The sequence below is a fragment of the Stegodyphus dumicola genome, chromosome 4 (genome assembly GCF_044657685.1).
Source record: "Stegodyphus dumicola isolate Sdum_Otavi_A_Nest chromosome 4, ASM4465768v1".
NCBI lineage: Eukaryota > Metazoa > Arthropoda > Arachnida > Araneae > Eresidae > Stegodyphus > Stegodyphus dumicola.
This window is the reverse complement of record NC_140771.1, coordinates 98,005,179-98,024,071: the sequence shown is the minus strand read 5'-3', so window position 1 is coordinate 98,024,071 and position 18,893 is coordinate 98,005,179. Positions and strand designations below refer to the sequence as shown.

The 18,893-nt window shown below is 33.5% G+C and overlaps 1 protein-coding gene across 3 annotated transcripts in view; it reads left to right on the top strand.

Annotated features, from left to right (window-relative positions):
* Positions 1 to 18,893, top strand: part of LOC118203987 (serine proteinase stubble-like) — a 123,254-nt gene that overhangs the window by 55,132 nt on the left and 49,229 nt on the right. Inside the window, exon 1 of one of the 3 annotated variants that reach the window (XM_085815250.1) lies at positions 11,911 to 12,144. The exons of 1 other annotated variant lie outside the window; for it this stretch is intronic. The gene's annotated coding sequence lies outside the window, so the exon portion shown is untranslated. Of the gene's footprint in view, positions 1 to 11,910; positions 12,145 to 14,120; positions 14,292 to 18,893 lie in introns of those variants that run through there. One more of the 3 variants, XM_085815252.1, reaches the window with a different exon arrangement.

Here is an 18,893-nt window from a genome sequence, read left to right as displayed (position 1 = left end):
TAACGGATATACCGGATATTTAGTTATGGAGTTTAATTTACGATAGTCAATCGCGAAACGCCACCTTTTTGGATGTGTTAATGGATAGTCATTGTTTTTCTTACATAAAACCACCGGGCTAGCATAACTACTTGAGATGGGCGTTATGATCTTTTTCCGTAGCATATCTCTAATGTGCCATTCTATAATTTTTCTTTATTCTTATCATACCGGTATGCTTTGTGGCGAACTGGCATTGAATCTCCGGTGTCGAGACTATGGTTAGTAACTTGAGTAAATCCTGGAATATCACTAAATAACGAAGCAAATTCACTTACCACTTGTTGGATTCTTTGTTGCTCTTCGTTAGGCAGGTGGTCAAGGTTTAACATTGGCGGTTCCGTTTTTTCTTCTCGAACTGGTTTCATCGTCAGCTTAAGGGACGCTTCATTAAAATCCAGCGTTGCTTCTGCCTCTGAAAGAAAATCTATTCCTAAGATGATATGTGCTTGCAGATTCTTTACTATAAAAAACATAACCTTAACTTGTTCGTCCTTGATACGAACGTATAGCGGTAATTTACCTATGCACTTACATCTTTCTCCTTGCGCAGCTAACACTGTCGTATTATCCGAATTATATATGCGGTATTTCCGAAAATACTTCCTAAAAAAATCTTCTGCCACTCAGGAACACTGCGCGCCTGTAGCCTGTATCCAGGAGTGCGGTGGCTGGGATGTTATTCACCAACACTTCAATCTTCGGAAGAGTCAAATTTTTCACCATTACTATATTTAACATGAAGGAAGAGGGGTTTTCTTGGCCTTCGGATTTCCGCACCCTCCCGTCAGCAGAAATCCGTTTTAGTTAAATCTTTTTTTTCTTTCCATGCTTTCCTTCTTTTTCCACTGGCCTTGAGACTTTTTTCCTGGATTGCTATTGAACTGTCGACGTTCGCCGGCTGTTTTTGGATGCTCGGGTTTCCTTGCCCACTGATTCGCTTTGCTTCCGTAGCCGTGTGCTTGACTTTGCTGTGGTCTTGGCTCACCAAATTAGTTTCGTTGTTGATATTGGCGTCTTCTTTCAATGTCCGCCGTTCTTCTACTTTCAAACTGGATTGCTAGCTCAAATAACCTTTCCAGTGTAGTCGGATTCCTTAATTCAATAAAGTCTTGCACTTGGGGAAGTAACCTCGGCAAAATCACTTGAATTATCTCAGGATCCGGACGGTTTCCATACAAGAGTTTGAAGACGTGAATTTTTCTTAAAATAAAGCTTGAGAGATTTTCAATTGGTTTCTGGTATATGCTGAAAAGTTCCGCTTCTAATTTCGCACGATCCCTTACGACAGGGAAGGCTTTTACTAGGGCAGTCTTGAAATTTTCGTAAGTATAGGTGGGACTTCCTGCTTGACCCAAGAGACTTCTGCCTATACATTTGAACCAATTAAGCGCTTGGCCCCTCAAAGCGCTGGTAGCTAAGGTAACTTTCTGGAACTCGTGCACGGGATACATCATGAAGTGGTCATCTAGTTTTTCCAAAAAACTGGTTACCGGTGAGTTTCCATTAAATGTTGCTTCTGGTTTCATCGAAGCGCGCATGGTCTGGACGATGTAACCAAATCCTTCCAGGGCGGCAGCTGGCATTTCTGGATTCTGAGCCGCTTCTGCAGGCAGCACAGGTTCTTCTTGAAACTCGGCCATGGTTATTCTTCTTCGTTGGGCGCCACTATCAGGTTCTGTGTTCCGCCTTACTTTCTTTGGGAACATTCAAGAACCTGACTCGGAACAGGGAGCTTACTAAAGCTATGTTCAATAAATGTGGGAAGTATGAAAGATACATAGGAAGGGTATACGAAACCCTTTATTTTTCACTCTATACAATAATTTCCGGACTTCGGAATACAGAGACCAACCACTTGTGGTCTGAACGTAAGAATATAAAAATATTAACTAAACTCTAACTTAACTTTGGAATAATAAACAAGGGCCTACGTGGAAGATTGGCCGTATATTAACAGGAAGCCGTATGTAGTACAGAGAACTGTTAACACTACAATACATTTAAAATTATTAAGAGGATTAAACCTCTGGCCTGGAAGGCAACAAGCAACTGCCTAACTTCTAAGGTAAGCGGCCTGCTTCTACTAACTCCTTCCTCTCTGTAGCTTCGCAAAAAACCACAACTTAAGTACTTGGCGTTCGCCAGACAAATTTGCATAAATAAGTTAAAGCTTTTAATTCTGGCCGGAAGGGGAAAATAAGAAGTGATAGTAAAGATTTAAAATAAAATAAACGTTAGTAAAACTTAAGATCCTTACAAGACATATAAGCGAAATTTCAGTTGAACAATGTAATGCGAAGACCTTTCAATGGATTTTAATGCTGCTTATATACAAATTAAATATTATCAACCAGCTGTTAATTTTTTAAAATACTATCTGAGTTTTTAAAAAACTAAAAAAAAAGTCTTTTTTAAGTCATTAGATTTCAAACTATTTAATGTTTAATACAAAAATGAAAACTACTGAACTTTTATTTTAATTGTTCATGATCAATAAATAATCGTTTTAATTCATTAAGATTTTAGCATAGATAGAGATTTTAACTAAGGTCATTTTATGTGCCGCTTCATTTCAACTTCAGGCAAATTACTAAAAGCGCAAATGGATGCCAACAGTCCAGTTAAAGCATGTTTTGCAAATGACACAGCACAAAGCGCCTCTCAGTAGTCAACCTGTCCTGCTAGCTAACTCTGTTGTCTGTTTCTAAGCATTTGTTCAGTTTCAGATACCCATCATTTTCCTTTCTCTTTCTCGCATCTTAATATATAATTTTAAAATGCTACCCACATGTAAAGAAAAGGGGGAAAAAAGAAAAAGAATGAAGAAAAAGGAAAGGATGAAAAGAAAAAGAAATTGGAGAAATGTTTGACCTACGGAGAAAAAAGAAAAAAAAAATCGATCTTAAGGAAAATACTGCATACAGATAAGATTACACGCCTTATAAATAAAACGTTTTATAATTAACATGGATAGAAAAAAAAGACAACATAAATGGGGTTTCGCTAAATGTATTCAATTGAATAAATGATAAATATTAGTATTATTTGTATTCAAAGGAAGACGGCTTGAAAATTTTTATCTTCGAATTAACCTTCAACTAGTCTTGTGACTGATTATGCGACTTAAAATTTGAGCTGCACTCTGATTTCTCTGAAGGTGAATAAACTGTCAAAAACGAAAGCATAAAGGACTAGTTCCGTAATATAAAATACAATGAATAACTTTTTCTTTACGAATAAGAAAACTCACATAAGAGAGTTTTGCCGGGGAAGCAGGTTCCGGATAATTGACAAACGCGAATAATCCAAATTATCAATTTTCGTACATAATGTAGGTATTGATTACTTAAAAAAATCAGTAATTTTATTTTATTTTTGAGAATGTTTAAATACTTATTGAATTTCCCTGCATGTTTTTCGAGGTGTTATTTTATCGTTGTTTTCGAATCCCTTTTGGTCGACGAAATTGAGTTGAGTTTCAATGGAAATCATTGGTGTCACGGGAATAATAAATTGTCATTTCAGTGTCACTCTCTGCTTCTTCTGTTCTTATAGTATTTCAAACGATATTCGCATCATTCAACAGGACCGACTCAGTCGAATCGCCATCGAACCATTCCACGATGTTTACCGATTCACATATTCAAACAATTTTACATTTTCACTCTTTCGGCATACAACTTCAGTTATTGCCTAGACTTCTTCACTGTTAGATGAATCCGATTTTTATATAACTGTATTTATGTACTTATATGCAAATATATTTTATATGCATATAAATCTCCGGCTTTTACACACGTGTGTGTAAAAGCTGCAAGCTCTTTCGTGGGCGCTGCTGTGCACTGATGATCGAGAGTACCATTATGAAAATTACTTTAACAACAACAACAAAAAAAAAAAAAAAAATGAAATGTCTTTTTAATATGCTGTTACTACATTCGGCAGTTAATATTTATATCTGATATTAACATCACATAAAGCAAAAGTGGCTAAAATGGCTAAACACTGGCAGTTCGACCCGAGTTCAGATCCGACAAACGGATTGGCTGAATTGTTGTTTTCATAGTTTTATCTGTTGTTATTTTCGTAATCTGTGTGATGTGGATATGAACAGGTTTCCTTGAAACGTTTTCCGTGAAGCCATCCCACCCATTTTGGTAGACAGCCCTTGCATATTTTGCTGTAATCAAATAAACCACGTCAAGCTAAGAAGCTAGCGTGCTTTTGCCATAATTAAATACACCACCACACCACAAGCTAAGAAGTAAATTACAGTAAATAAAATTTTAATGTAGAGTATATTTATCTATATCTTGACTAACAGTATTAGCTTTCTTTTAATTTAGGAAGTTTTCCATGCTATATGTCGTCAGTTGAATAGTGGTTCATAACTCTTAATATCTTCCGAAGAGTAGCCATCTGAACACATGGCTAACACCCCAGATAAAGTCCAATTTGAGCGGTGTCCAATGTGTATATAAAGTTCAAAAGAATAGTCTACAAATTATGCTGCGATGGAGATAAATACCCATTTAGTTCGATAATATATTGACAGAGCTGTTCGCAAAAAGTATTGAGTATTTTTCGATAAAAGCATTAAGCTTTTCAATAAAATTTGTAACTAGATATTATGACTTATTATGACTGCCAAAGCAAGCTGTTATTTCAGATCTCTAAAACTGAAAATGATTTCTTACTTTACTTTTTATGAAATCTTTAGGTCAGGTCTAGTTTGGACATATACTACCTAACGAGTTTAAATTTATTATTCAAGTTATTATGCAAGTCTGTAATCATTCTAAAACGAAATGCTGTTAAAAAGTAAATTCTCTTTCTTGGCATTTACCCATAAGCAGATTAATCTTGATCAGTGGTTTCTAGTAAAAGAGACACTGGAAATGGTTTGGATTGTATGATTATAACAAGTGCATAATATAAAGAAATACCGTACAGGGTTTAAGATAAATAAGTAATGTAAATACGAAATAACTTTTTCGCAATATTTGTAAGTGGAAATCTATTATGTCACGGTATATAACATTCATGCGACTTCCCATTACAAAAGAAAATCTTCAGTTTATGAGATTTGTTTTTTTACATGCATTTTTCTTACTGAATTTCTTTCTTTTACAGAGCAAAAAACTAAACATTGTTAACTACGTTTTATTAATTTGCTTTCTTCTTACACTGCGTTTTACATTTCCGTCAAATTTCAAAAACTATTTCGTCTATGAGATGCTTTTTATCTCTTCCTTTATTATGTATTTAAGAAAAAAATTATATCCAAATCATAAATTTAAAATCCCTGTTACATAGAGTTTCTGATTCCCCTTGATTCTTTTTCACAGATTAAAAAATAATGTTGGCATTAATTTCTTGATATATTACATGCAAGAAATAGAAGATACTGAAATATTCAATTAGCAATGAAATTTTATTCTTCTCAAAAAAGTTATTTTGAAATTAAGACACAATAACACGCCGAATAAATACTGATTCAGAAGTCAAACAACAAAAATCAGCGTTAATTCACAAAATTTTCACAGGACTAGTTTCGATGGTTTTACCGAACCATCATCTTCAGCTGCAAAACCGCAAATGAACAAGATAGGAAATAATGTTTAGATAAGATAAGAAAGCCTGGACAAGAATTAGCAAGTGGCGCCATCTGTTGGCGAAACCAGAACTAAAACATAATTTCTCTAAAAGCCGAAGGCAAATTTGGATTGGAATTAGGATCGTTAACTAGAACAGAAAGATTTTTATGAATGTGAAATGCCTCTAGAAAATCCAGTTCTCCAATGGAAGATGTTTTTTGAATAATTTTGGCAGCAGAAAAATTGAAAGTGTGATTTTCGGACCAACAATGTTGGGCAACAGAAGACTTCTGTGTTTCCTTTTTTCTAACATATGCCTCATGTTCTTTGACGCGAAATTTTTTTTAAGGCTCTCTTAGTTTGGCCAATGTAAATTAAACCGCACTGGCAAGGAATCCTATAAATACCCCAGGAATTCATATCCGGAATGGGGTCCTTGAGTATAGAAGTTGGAATTTTATTGATGGGAGAGTAAACAACCCGAAAGTTAAATTTCTGCAAAATATGTGCAACTTTATAGCTAATTGATGGAAAGAAGGGAATGACAACAGAATTTTTATAATCTCCTAAAATAAGAGTGTGGCTTTTAGTGTGTTGAGATGAGAATTTTTTAACTGCTTGATTAATAATGTTGGGTGAAAAGCCCCTGTCAATAGCTATTGCTTTCAAATAATTTAGTTCTTCATCAAGGGCTAGTTTGGAGGAGCAAACTTGAAGAGCACGGAAAACATAGGAATAAAATGAAGCTAACTTTTGTTTAGTCGGATGACATGATTTAAAGTGTGGTGGAAGACAAACCGATGAAGGTTTACGGTAAACTGTAGTACTGAAGTTGGATGTGTTACGTGTGACCAGAATGTCGAGAAACGGAAGAGAATTGCAAGTCTCAAGTTCAAAAGTGAACTGAATAGCAGGATCAATAGAATTCATTGTTGAAAGAACTCTATTTAAATCATCTTTATTACCTTCAAACAGGGTAAAAGTATCGTCTACGTAGCCATGCCGGGAAGTTTAAAGTTTCAAACAATTTTGATTCATAATAATGCATGTAGATATCAGCCAGGATGGGACTGAGGGGGCTTCCCATGGCTAATCCCTCAGTTTGCTTGTAATATTTATTTTGGAAAACAAAATGTGTTTGTTTCAAACAGAGTTGAGTGAGAGAAATTAGCTCATCAATTTCGATGCAAGAGAAATGAAATTCGCGAAGTCTGGTTTCTAGACATCTTAATGCACCCTCCACTGGGACATTGGTGAATAATGATTTTACATCAAAAGAAACCATGAGTAAATTACGAGGAGAAATGTTTTTAACCTTTTTTACAAAGTCTATTGAATTTTTTATGGTGTAAATGTTATTGTCTAATAGAGTGGAAAATCTAGAAACTAAATATTTAGCTAATGGATACGAGGCAGTACCTAAATTTGATACAATAGGGCGGAAAGGAATACCACTTTTATGAATTTTGGGAAGAGCATATAATCTGGCACAATTCGCAACAAATTCGCAACAAATATTTAGCTAATGGATACGAGGCAGTACCTAAATTTGATACAATAGGGCGGAAAGGAATACCACTTTTATGAATTTTGGGAAGAGCATATAATCTGGCACAATCTTATCCCATCTGTTGTGCGAATTGTGCCAGATTATATGCTCTTCCCAAAATTCATAAAAGTGGTATTCCTTTCCGCCCTATTGTATCAAATTTAGGTACTGCCTCGTATCCATTAGCTAAATATTTAGTTTCTAGATTTTCCACTCTATTAGACAATAACATTTACACCATAAAAAATTCAATAGACTTTGTAAAAAAGGTTAAAAACATTTCTCCTCGTAATTTACTCATGGTTTCTTTTGATGTAAAATCATTATTCACCAATGTCCCAGTGGAGGGTGCATTAAGATGTCTAGAAACCAGACTTCGCGAATTTCATTTCTCTTGCATCGAAATTGATGAGCTAATTTCTCTCACTCAACTCTGTTTGAAACAAACACATTTTGTTTTCCAAAATAAATATTACAAGCAAACTGAGGGATTAGCCATGGGAAGCCCCCTCAGTCCCATCCTGGCTGATATCTACATGCATTATTATGAATCAAAATTGTTTGAAACTTTAAACTTCCCGGCATGGCTACGTAGACGATACTTTTACCCTGTTTGAAGGTAATAAAGATGATTTAAATAGAGTTCTTTCAACAATGAATTCTATTGATCCTGCTATTCAGTTCACTTTTGAACTTGAGACTTGCAATTCTCTTCCGTTTCTCGACATTCTGGTCACACGTAACACATCCAACTTCAGTACTACAGTTTACCGTAAACCTTCATCGGTTTGTCTTCCACCACACTTTAAATCATGTCATCCGACTAAACAAAAGTTAGCTTCATTTTATTCCTATGTTTTCCGTGCTCTTCAAGTTTGCTCCTCCAAACTAGCCCTTGATGAAGAACTAAATTATTTGAAAGCAATAGCTATTGACAGGGGCTTTTCACCCAACATTATTAATCAAGCAGTTAAAAAATTCTCATCTCAACACACTAAAAGCCACACTCTTATTTTAGGAGATTATAAAAATTCTGTTGTCATTCCCTTCTTTCCATCAATTAGCTATAAAGTTGCACATATTTTGCAGAAATTTAACTTTCGGGTTGTTTACTCTCCCATCAATAAAATTCCAACTTCTATACTCAAGGACCCCATTCCGGATATGAATTCCTGGGGTATTTATAGGATTCCTTGCCAGTGCGGTTTAATTTACATTGGCCAAACTAAGAGAGCCTTAAAAAAAATTTCGCGTCAAAGAACATGAGGCATATGTTAGAAAAAAGGAAACACAGAAGTCTTCTGTTGCCCAACATTGTTGGTCCGAAAATCACACTTTCAATTTTTCTGCTGCCAAAATTATTCAAAAAACATCTTCCATTGGAGAACTGGATTTTCTAGAGGCATTTCACATTCATAAAAATCTTTCTGTTCTAGTTAACGATCCTAATTCCAATCCAAATTTGCCTTCGGCTTTTAGAGAAATTATGTTTTAGTTCTGGTTTCGCCAACAGATGGCGCCACTTGCTAATTCTTGTCCAGGCTTTCTTATCTTATCTAAACATTATTTCCTATCTTGTTCATTTGCGGTTTTGCAGCTGAAGATGATGGTTCGGTAAAACCATCGAAACTAGTCCTGTGAAAATTTTGTGAATTAACGCTGATTTTTGTTGTTTGACTTCTGAATCAGAAGTTATTTTGCTTCCATTATCGGGTCAGAATTATCTAACTCTGTCTAAAATGCGTTTAGATGCGTAATAATAAATATGATGTGATTGTAAATAGTATTATAACTACCGTTTTATAACTTCTTCAGATGATAGTTTACTTTTTTTTTTTTTTTTTTTTTTTTTTTTTTTTTTTTTGACGCGCAGTGATAAAATTCAATTCTCTTCAAAAGTCCTTGATTAAGAATTGCTAGAGATGGAAATTTCGTAAATTTCTTTCGCAGCACAATCCAGGTGAAAAGGCCCGATCGATTTCCCGATATGAAAAATATCGGCGAATTTTCTCACAGTGATTCTCGAAAAACAGCGCCAAATAGCCATGGTGATGGTATAGGTCAGCTCAGGATGACGAATTTTCACACCTTTGTGGGAATCAGGGTTAAAATCTGGATTAAGGTATTGGACGGATTTTGTGATTATAAAGTCTTTGGGGCATGAAGGTGTTCAAAACCTAGAGTTCTTGGCAGATTAAAGCTGAAAAAGAGGACAACGGAAATCTAATGCATCAGTATACTGCATATAATAGAGGTGAACACATTTTGCATATTTCACTTATCTAGTAACTATATTAATATATCACTACTGCCCTATCATTTATAATTTTTATTCTTGTATTTTTGATTCGAAATATCTCTGCAAGTATGTCTTTCTTAAGTTCTTCGAGCATGTTGCTGCAACTATAAGCAATATATACATTCCTTTCAAGTGCCTATGTGTAACATAAATGCGAGCCAGCTTCCATTAGAAAGCGCTTCACGAAGGTGTTCCTTCCCTATCGCGTTTTGCCGTAATCAAATAAAACAAACCTTTCAAGTATTTTGATTACCCCATTCAGCTTTATTTTTCTATAACTCAAGCCTCTTTTTCTATCCCTACTTCTTGTGTATATTTTTTCTATGGGAGTGTTATTGTTGTCACTTGCAGGAGGGCTATTTTTTGAAGGAAGAAGAGTATCACTGGTCAAGACCGAGACAGAACATAAGCAGGCAGCTACTGCATGCTTTGTCTAAATTAAATAATCAAAATCCGTCAGTGAAAGTAGCTCTCTTAAGGCTAAGTAGATATTGTTAACTTTTTTACTTAATCCCCCTTTATTTTGAAACTTATTTTATAGCAGCCTGCAGTGAATATTAACCGCATTTCTTGATTTTGGTAAGCAAAGGTAAAGTGAATTTTTAAAATACAGAAGCTTTGTAAAGGAGCGTTTTCGATTATTTTAATTTTAAACTGCAGTGATGATATGCACATTTTATACCGAAATATTTCGTCTTTATATTAGCACGCCATTAAAAAATAATTTTGGTTTCATTTTTAGCAAAAGAAACAGTCGTAAATGTGTTCCATATATTTAAAATAATTTTTTGCGTTATACGCCGGAAGTATTTTAAGATTGCTTTAACAGACTTTCCTAATGAGCGTTGTTGTATTGTTTGTATTCGTCTTCGTCATTCTTTTTTATGTAAATTAAGTAATTTCCTCAGGTATTTTTGTTAATTTATGCAGTGAGAAACAAAGAGCAGATTAGATTCTTTTACATGCACATAATTTACTTAAAAGTTATTTCAAGATTTTATAAATTACGTTATTTCAAATGATCGGAAACTGGACTGAAAACATTTGACAGCGCATAATTCATTTAAAGCAGCTTTACTTAATTATCAATAATTTCTTATTTCGTATGTAAAAGTATGATTTAATTTATTACCTATGCCGCCCAGAAGGGAAAGTTGTTAGTAAATTTAACTGCCGTGCCGAAGGGCTCGGGTTCGAATCTCGGAGAAGGCAGGGATATAATTTTTCCGTCCACTTACAGGACGCAACGGTGGCCCACTTATCAGGTTCTTCCGTAATGAGAAGACCACTGCTTTCGGCCTTTAAAGTGTCAAACGCTTATAAACGGTTAGAGCCTACCCACTGGGGGAAATTTTCCTGTTGATTTTGAAATTTTAGCAGATATCAGATTATTCAGAATAATTATTTAAATATTGTTCTGTATCTATACCGATTTAAATGTAAAACATTTTCTACCTTGCAATTGCTTTTGGTTCACGATATATATTTAGAAATGCATACATTTTGAAAGAGGTTCCATATGTTTTTTCAAAGATGTCTACAGTTTCTATTAAACTTTTAAAGAAGTGAAGAATAAAGTAAATTACATAAAAATGATTTTAAACTTTAATTAATTTATGTAAACACATTTTCACTTCATATCTCTTCATGCTCAAAATTGTGATGTATATAATCTTATTTTTAAATAAATGCCTAATAATTTAGGTTATGACTAAGAATTTTTAAGGGGCTATTTTTCTTAATGTGGGTACATACTACGACAAGCAAAAATCCTTTTTCGCCACAAATACGCTTAAAAATGTACTAGATTTTGTATTTTAGAAAATCAACTAATACTATACTGGATAATATTGTAGAAAAATCAGTGGTAAATAGGATAGAAAATTCAGTGTTCCTCTAATTAAAAGAACTATCAACGCAGCAGTTTATGCGAATAATAAAATATATAATATTTATAATGAATTGTTTAAATCACTTTACAACGATATAAATGCGATATTAGCGTAAAGATTATGAATATAAGAACTAGGCTTTTGGCATTCGTTACGCGTAGGAAACAAGGGACGAAATGAAACTGTGTGCTTATATTCAAGGGGTCTACCTCAACATTTGTTCTGGTCACTAAACCGCCTCGGAAAAACCCTGCAAACTTGTTTCACACCTGATTACTTTTTCTTTTTGCATAAGATCTTCCTTCGAATAAACCCCCAGTGTTTGCAAAAGAAAATAATAATAAAAAAAATCTAGCCCCTTTCCGCATAACCACATCCCACCCGAAGTAGGTTAGTTGTTACAGCCATCAGTGCTTATTCGGCCATCACAAGATGGCCGTCGACTTCTACATTCGCGCGAGGTTCAGAATTGGAGCGGGTCAGCCTAGAATAAATGTTCTAGACCCCGCCTTCTTTCGACTCGCACCTCATGCGTGGGTTCGGAGACAGACTCTTCACAAGTCTCAAAGAATTCGGCCGATGAGGATCCAGTCGGGATTAATTGGGGATTACTCGGCTCTTGAAGTTTCGTAGCGGAAGAGTGGTGATCACGTTGTTTCCGTTTCCGACTTGGAATATGGATGATCTCGTTACTTAGGGATTATGCGAAAGTGTAGGGTTCTTTGTGTAGGTGCATCTGAAGAACTTCTGTAGAAAGCGGGCCACGTGAGTACAAATACTTTACAAATATTTAATTTCCTGTATGAATATTTCCATGCACACTCATTTTGCAAAAATAAAATCTTAATTATTTTTTTTTTCTTTCTTGAGTTGGCCCATGAAAATATATCTATTGTCCAATAAGACTCTCATTATGGTCTTAGCTATCCAATTGAGTTAAAGAGAATATTGCACTTGTCTAACATCAAGCAATCATATGCAATTTTATTTTTTATTATTTAGCTATGAGTTTGACTGGTCTATTATAACTAATAATATTTACTTCTAAATCATTCAAAGAAACTGTATTAAAATTTCCGATATGGAAAAAAAAAAAAAAAAAAAAAAAACACGAGTTCTTTTTCTCGGGATCGAAGCTACAAATTTTGATCCCAAGCAGTTTCAGACGCCTGCACTGGCTTTTTAGAACACTTAGGTTAATAAAATTTCTACTCAGTATTACGCATAATCATCTAAGCATATTTTTTACATTTATAAGTCTATCATGTTCAATTCCCGTAAATGAAAAAACAAATAAATTCTGCTCACATCTTAAGTATCCAAAATGTTTTATTTTAATTAAATATACTGAACTCAAATAGCGGATATACATATATAAGAACGATTTTCATGTTTTGATTTATGGCCAGCTTCAAAATGTGAGCTTTGTTTCAAAATGGAGTAATTAAATTTTTTTATTTGTGTATTTATTTAACGAATGCACATATGTAAGACGAGGAAAGAGGTCTTAAGATCAGCTGCAGTTATGTGAATAAATATACATAATACATGGAATATTTTTAAAAAAATATAGCTTCTAAGTATTTAATACATTTTTAGCAACAAAAGTATAATTTAATTATGATAGTTTTTTCGAATTAAATTATATCGAAAATGTATTTTTCAAACTTATAATGAATTGTTTATAATTCCATAAAACCCTTAATAAACACAACTCTTTTTGTACATACATATAAACGCAAGTGAAGTACAGTTGTGTTCATTGGTGAAAGACTATGTTTGACCCATGGAAAAGACGGGATGTCCCACCCCCCAAAAAATAATAACAATCTATATCTCTCATAATACTATATCGTCTCTCGCTCGTCTAGATGATAATAAAATAGATAATTTAAGTTATTAAAAATCTAACTAACTAAATTTGTCAGATAAATAGTTAAAAAGTACTGACAAGAATTAAATCATAATCTACCTAAACAGTAGTGAGTTTGAATTTTATTCCTTTACCAAAACAAGAGGAAAAAAGAATCTTTAAACTTTTATATTGAAATTTTTTAATCAAAGAAGGAAAAGCAAGTTTCTCTACAGTAAATTCATACAGATTTTAAGTTACCCCCCTCCCAAGTATGCCCCTAAAAATAGTAACTATTAAACTGTAAAGAATAATGTTACACAAGAAATTTCAAAACTCTTAGTTTTATAATATTATAGCAGTTGATGGGTTTCTAAAGTTAGTTAATACGAATCTATGAATGTTCATAAAGCAGATTTAAATACATGTTTACAGAAAGCTTACTCTCTGTTTAGCTGCACAGTAAAATAATTAGGAATGTGTATACCACATGTACTGTGTTATACAATTTCATTAATAAAAATATTCTCAATTCATAAAATCTGAAATTCTGGAAGTAAACTCGCTTTATATCTAATAACAAATGCATCAAATTTCGGAAGCTTTAAAGCGTACTGAACTGTTGCTATAATTTATAAATTTGAATGACAAATTGTAATTGATCATTGCTTCCAAGACATGTCTGAAATCCATTCTGAACATCCATAGCACTAATTTATACCATTTTAACTTTCAATTCAATCAATTCTTATCTATAACTTTTCATTTAAAAGTTACATTTGCAGGTGCCTCGTAATTATCTCAACCTCCTTAGCAGAAGTCGTGAAATTTTCAGAGTGTGCCAAAATCTGGCAACCATGCACACAAACATTCTTCAGGCAATCAGGCTCCTAACAATCTTCAGTCAAGCAGCATGCCATTTTCGTATGCGTTCCTTTTGTTGTTATGTTCCAAGAGATTTTTAGAGATAATTGTTATATTTCCTGCCTTCAACTCAATTTCAAAATATCGTTTGTGGAATTTGCCCACAAGGCGAGAAACTGAGGGAAAAGTTCTTCAGGTATGCAGTATTTCGCAGCAAACTTTCTAAAGGGAATAATGATGAGATGCATCTGGTAGACAACTGGAGAGCAGTGCCAAGTTTGAGCAATTCTTTCTTTCTTCTTTTTTTTTTTTTTTTTTTTTTTTTAAAGCGAAAAAGAGATAGCTGTGTATATGAGGTGAACAGAGGTAAAAAGTAAGGCAAGTATTTCGCGGCAAATGTGTTTAACTTTTTTACTGTAACATATAATTCTTATTGAATAATTAATTTTTTTTTGAATTTTTGAATTGTTTTCTTTTTTGATATGATGACAATGCTTGCTGACTTGCCATAAATATCTATAGTTTGAGAATATATTTATAAAAAACTATTAAAAAAATTCAAAATTCACCAGCTTGAATTCGATAAGTAATGTTTACCTCTTCATCTGTAAAAAACCGTCAAACTTCGCCAAGGTAGTTGCGTAACACGTAAATACCTTAATATAAATTCCAGAACATCGTTAAAGTAATAACCGATAATTTTATTTTGAATTCATTTCAGTTTTATTCTCCTTGCCAAGAAATTGATCGCCAATAAAAATCTGTTTACAACAAAACACTGTAATACTGTAAACACTTTAGTGCGTTACTTTCCCAAAGATGACCACTTCTAGAAGAAATCTTTACTTCTAAGAAGAGAAATAAGCATCAGCTTTGAATATCATCTTTCTATGCAAAATATCCAAATCGTATGGAAACGTATGAAGTCGTCTTAGAGCAGTTTCACTGTATAATATTACTATAATTCCGAAATCGTCATATCAACTTTAAATAAAATTAAGTTGTTTTAAATTTCTTTTATTTAAGTTACCGTTTCTTTAGTCATATCACCTTTAAATAAAATGAATTATTATTTAAAATTTTAAAATTGTTGCATATACTTTTTGTAAATGTTCCCATTCCGGAACATAGCCACAAATGCTGTCAAAGTTCCTGTTAAAAACTGATAGACTTATATGATACATAATAATTGAGTTAAATTTGCGTTATAATATGTGATTTGTTTTGCGTTGAATAAAAAAAAGTGACAAGTTATCGATAAAAATAAAATTAATTTAAAACTAATTCATTCATGTGTTTCGTAATCTAAACAAAATCAGTTATATTGTTTTTAAATTTGATTTTCAAAGGTTATCACCCGAGATTTTCTTTGAGAAAGTTTATGCTTGCATTCGTTTCGCGAGCTGGTTTCCCATGGCCTGTAGCGTTTTCTTCAGTCTGTACATACTAGATTGGACATGACGTTGTCGATGCTATTTTTCTCGCATATTCTACAGTTGTGAAGGCATGACTTGACAAAGATAATTGTTTTAAGTATGGTTAGTCAAGCGTTGACGTTATCTTGCTCTGCAAATGTTAGCTTGAGTTGTATATTTCAATGTTTATTGAAATCTTTTCCGTTTCCGAAGATTTTTGTTTAATTTTTTGGAAACTGATAACGGATGTTACAGTGTAAGGGAAGATGTTTGAAGGTTATGTTAACATTTGATTTGCGTCTTTTATTTTCACCAAAAAGTATACTAGTGTTCCTTTGAATTTTAATAAATAAATTCGCTTTAGCATCACGGATATTATATATATTTTAACGGTAAATGATAGCAATACCTTACACAAAATATTTTAATGAAGTATTAAATGTTTGCTAAATTTTTCTGTTATGTCATCGCATAAATGTTTTCGACGATTGCTGTTCACATCAACTACTTTTTTCTGTCATAAAAAAAGCATTGTACTTTATAAACCATTCAATAGTTTATTGGTTTTATCATTTAAAATGTATATCATATGCAAGTTATATTTACGAGTTCTTTGTTTTGTATCAAAAGTACTGTTATTAACTGTTACAAACAGGCTGGCTGCATGGGCGTTTTTGTGATTTTCCGCATGTGTAATGCGTATACGAGCCAGCTTCCCTTAGAAAGTCCTCCACGAAGGAATTTCTCTCCTTAGGCACATAGTCCTCGAGTTCTTTTCCATAATTAAATGAACCTAACCTATCTATAACTTATTTTATAAGGTAGAAAAATATCTAAATAGGAAAGAACGCAGTTAAAAATATAACTTTTCAATTACAACTATTCATATTCTCGGATAGTTATTGCTTACTGTATGTCAGTGCATCAGGATTATTTCTTAAAACAGAATTCCCTGCACTATTTAAAGAATTATTTATTCAGCATCTGAAAGGAAAACTATTATTTCTTCTTAAACAACAACTAAGACTTCTAGTTATTCTAATATATATTCCCCTGAGAAATGTGTCAGCTTTTAAAATTTTCTTACAGATCTGATATTACATAGAATTAAAATTTAACTTTCCAGTGTAATACATTACAGGATTTTGAATGGATTTATTAACTATGGCAAAGTGCATTTTCCGTGGCAAAAAAAGTGGGAGGGATTGCTTTGTAGATGACTTCCTGAGGAAAACCGAATCATATTTAAGTGGATATCTTATCCACTGGTGAGCGTTTGTTAGGGGAAGTTTCCCGATTATTTATTTTTCTGGACTTGGGAAGTCCAGGAAGTATAGTCTCCTAATCTTAATTAACTCACCAATTAAATACGTTTATTAATTATAAATGTCTGTTTCGATTTCTTCTCATAAAATACTTTTAAGATGCGGCATTTGTTGCAAAGTTTGTAATTGCTTAATTTAATTGGTTATGGCATAGCATACTCGAGGCTATCGATCTAAGGGTAGGGATGACTTCGTGGTGGATTTTCTAAGGAAAACCTTTTTAGTATACACGTAACACACGGGAAAAACCACAAAAATGCCCATGCAGCCGTCCAGGGATTCAAACCTCGGACCAAACTACCAGTGTTCAGGGATTTTATCGCTTGGCCGTTGCTGGTCAACAATATTTTAGAGATGTAATCATAAAAAGTATCAAATACCCTCAAATCTGAGTTATTAATTATAAGTCACCATTAAATCAAAGGTTATTACAGAAATTTTTGGCAAAGGGCTCTTGTGGGGAAATGAACATATTGTTTTCTCATTAGCCTAAAGGGCGTTAGCACAGAAGGGTTATTAATCTCGTTTTGGCATTTTGTGTTGATTCATCAAATTTTGGTTCAATGTTTGACGGTAAATGAGCAGTAGCCGACGTCGACATGTTCGGCTCATTCACCTTTTAAAACCCCATGGGCACGTGTTCTGTACTGTTCATACTGTAATCGCGTTTTTCGAAAATTAAATTACTCGCGTAATTTTCCCTCTCAGATTTCGGATGATAAAATTAGTTTAAAAAAAGGGGGGTAATAAAATTTAATTCCTTTCGAACTGAATAAAATAAAATAAAATTTACATACTTTTCCTAAATGAACATCTTACTTTTCGTACTACGGTCATTCCAGAAGTTTCCTTTTAATGTTTGATTAAAACACTAATTAATAACTAATTTGTTGGGAAGATGGAACGTTTCTTAAACATTTAATCAGCCTGCTCTTAATGCTTCCTTGTTCAATTAATTTTTTCCATGCCAGTTTAATACTTTACTAATTAACTTTTTTCAAGAGCTTCCCTACTTTAATCCTGACTAAATGAGATTTCTCCTTGATACTTCCCTTATCATTTTAAGTGTTAATAATAATTACTATTTTGAATAATTAAGCTTTATGCTTAAAAGCGTATATATGCGTTTAGGGAAAATGGCGACGTAAATAAAGCACAAGAAATGAGCTGTTAGTGCAAACATATATTCGTAAATAGAGTTAGCATCGTACTTTGAAATACGTGCTTTATAAATCTTTTATGTACAGGTTTCCCAAAAATCATCTAAGGATTTAAAGATACTACAATTTCTGTATTTTCTTTTTATTTATAAATAGGTTTCTAGAAAAAAAAATTTAAACGCTGAAAGTAAATTTTTATTTAATTATGAAAAGCTTACGTTCGTTTTCTACTTAATACAGACCTCCCTTTCTACAGCTTTCTTCATGATGGAGGATAATAATTGAACATGTTAGTTTCAAATTTTAGTATAGTTTTACTCTTGAGCTGTTTAACTGCATGGGCTTATTGATGATTAAGTTACATCGGTACGTTTCCGTTAACGAAACTCCAGTCGCCAAACATACGCCAAAACGTTAAATGAGATGCTTATATAGCGTCAAGAACAGTAGAACACAACACTCACAATATTTAGTGTTCGCAGTGCTGTTTTTGTAAGCACAAGCAGATCTCTGTGTACACTTAGAGTAGGCCAACACCTCTATAGTACGCTTTATACGTTTCGCTATGGTAAAGTGGGAAAGAGAGTGTCTGCATATGATGGACAAGGAATCGCACCTAAATTTCAGCATGTTTTACCTATATTGACCAGCTTAGGCTCTATGGTTTTCTCTACAAGGGGAATTTTTTTTACTTCATGCTCCATCCCATGCCAACCGCAGAAAATGCTACTGTCCATCACAGCCTTGTTCCACACAAGACAGGACTAAGTCCAGAAACCTGCGTAATACGACTGCATTGCCTATACCTAGCAATATGAATTGTGTGTGGGGGGAAGGTAATTAATATTGGGTACTTTTCCGTTTCGCCGGCGCAAATCTCGACAAGCAGACTTTATTG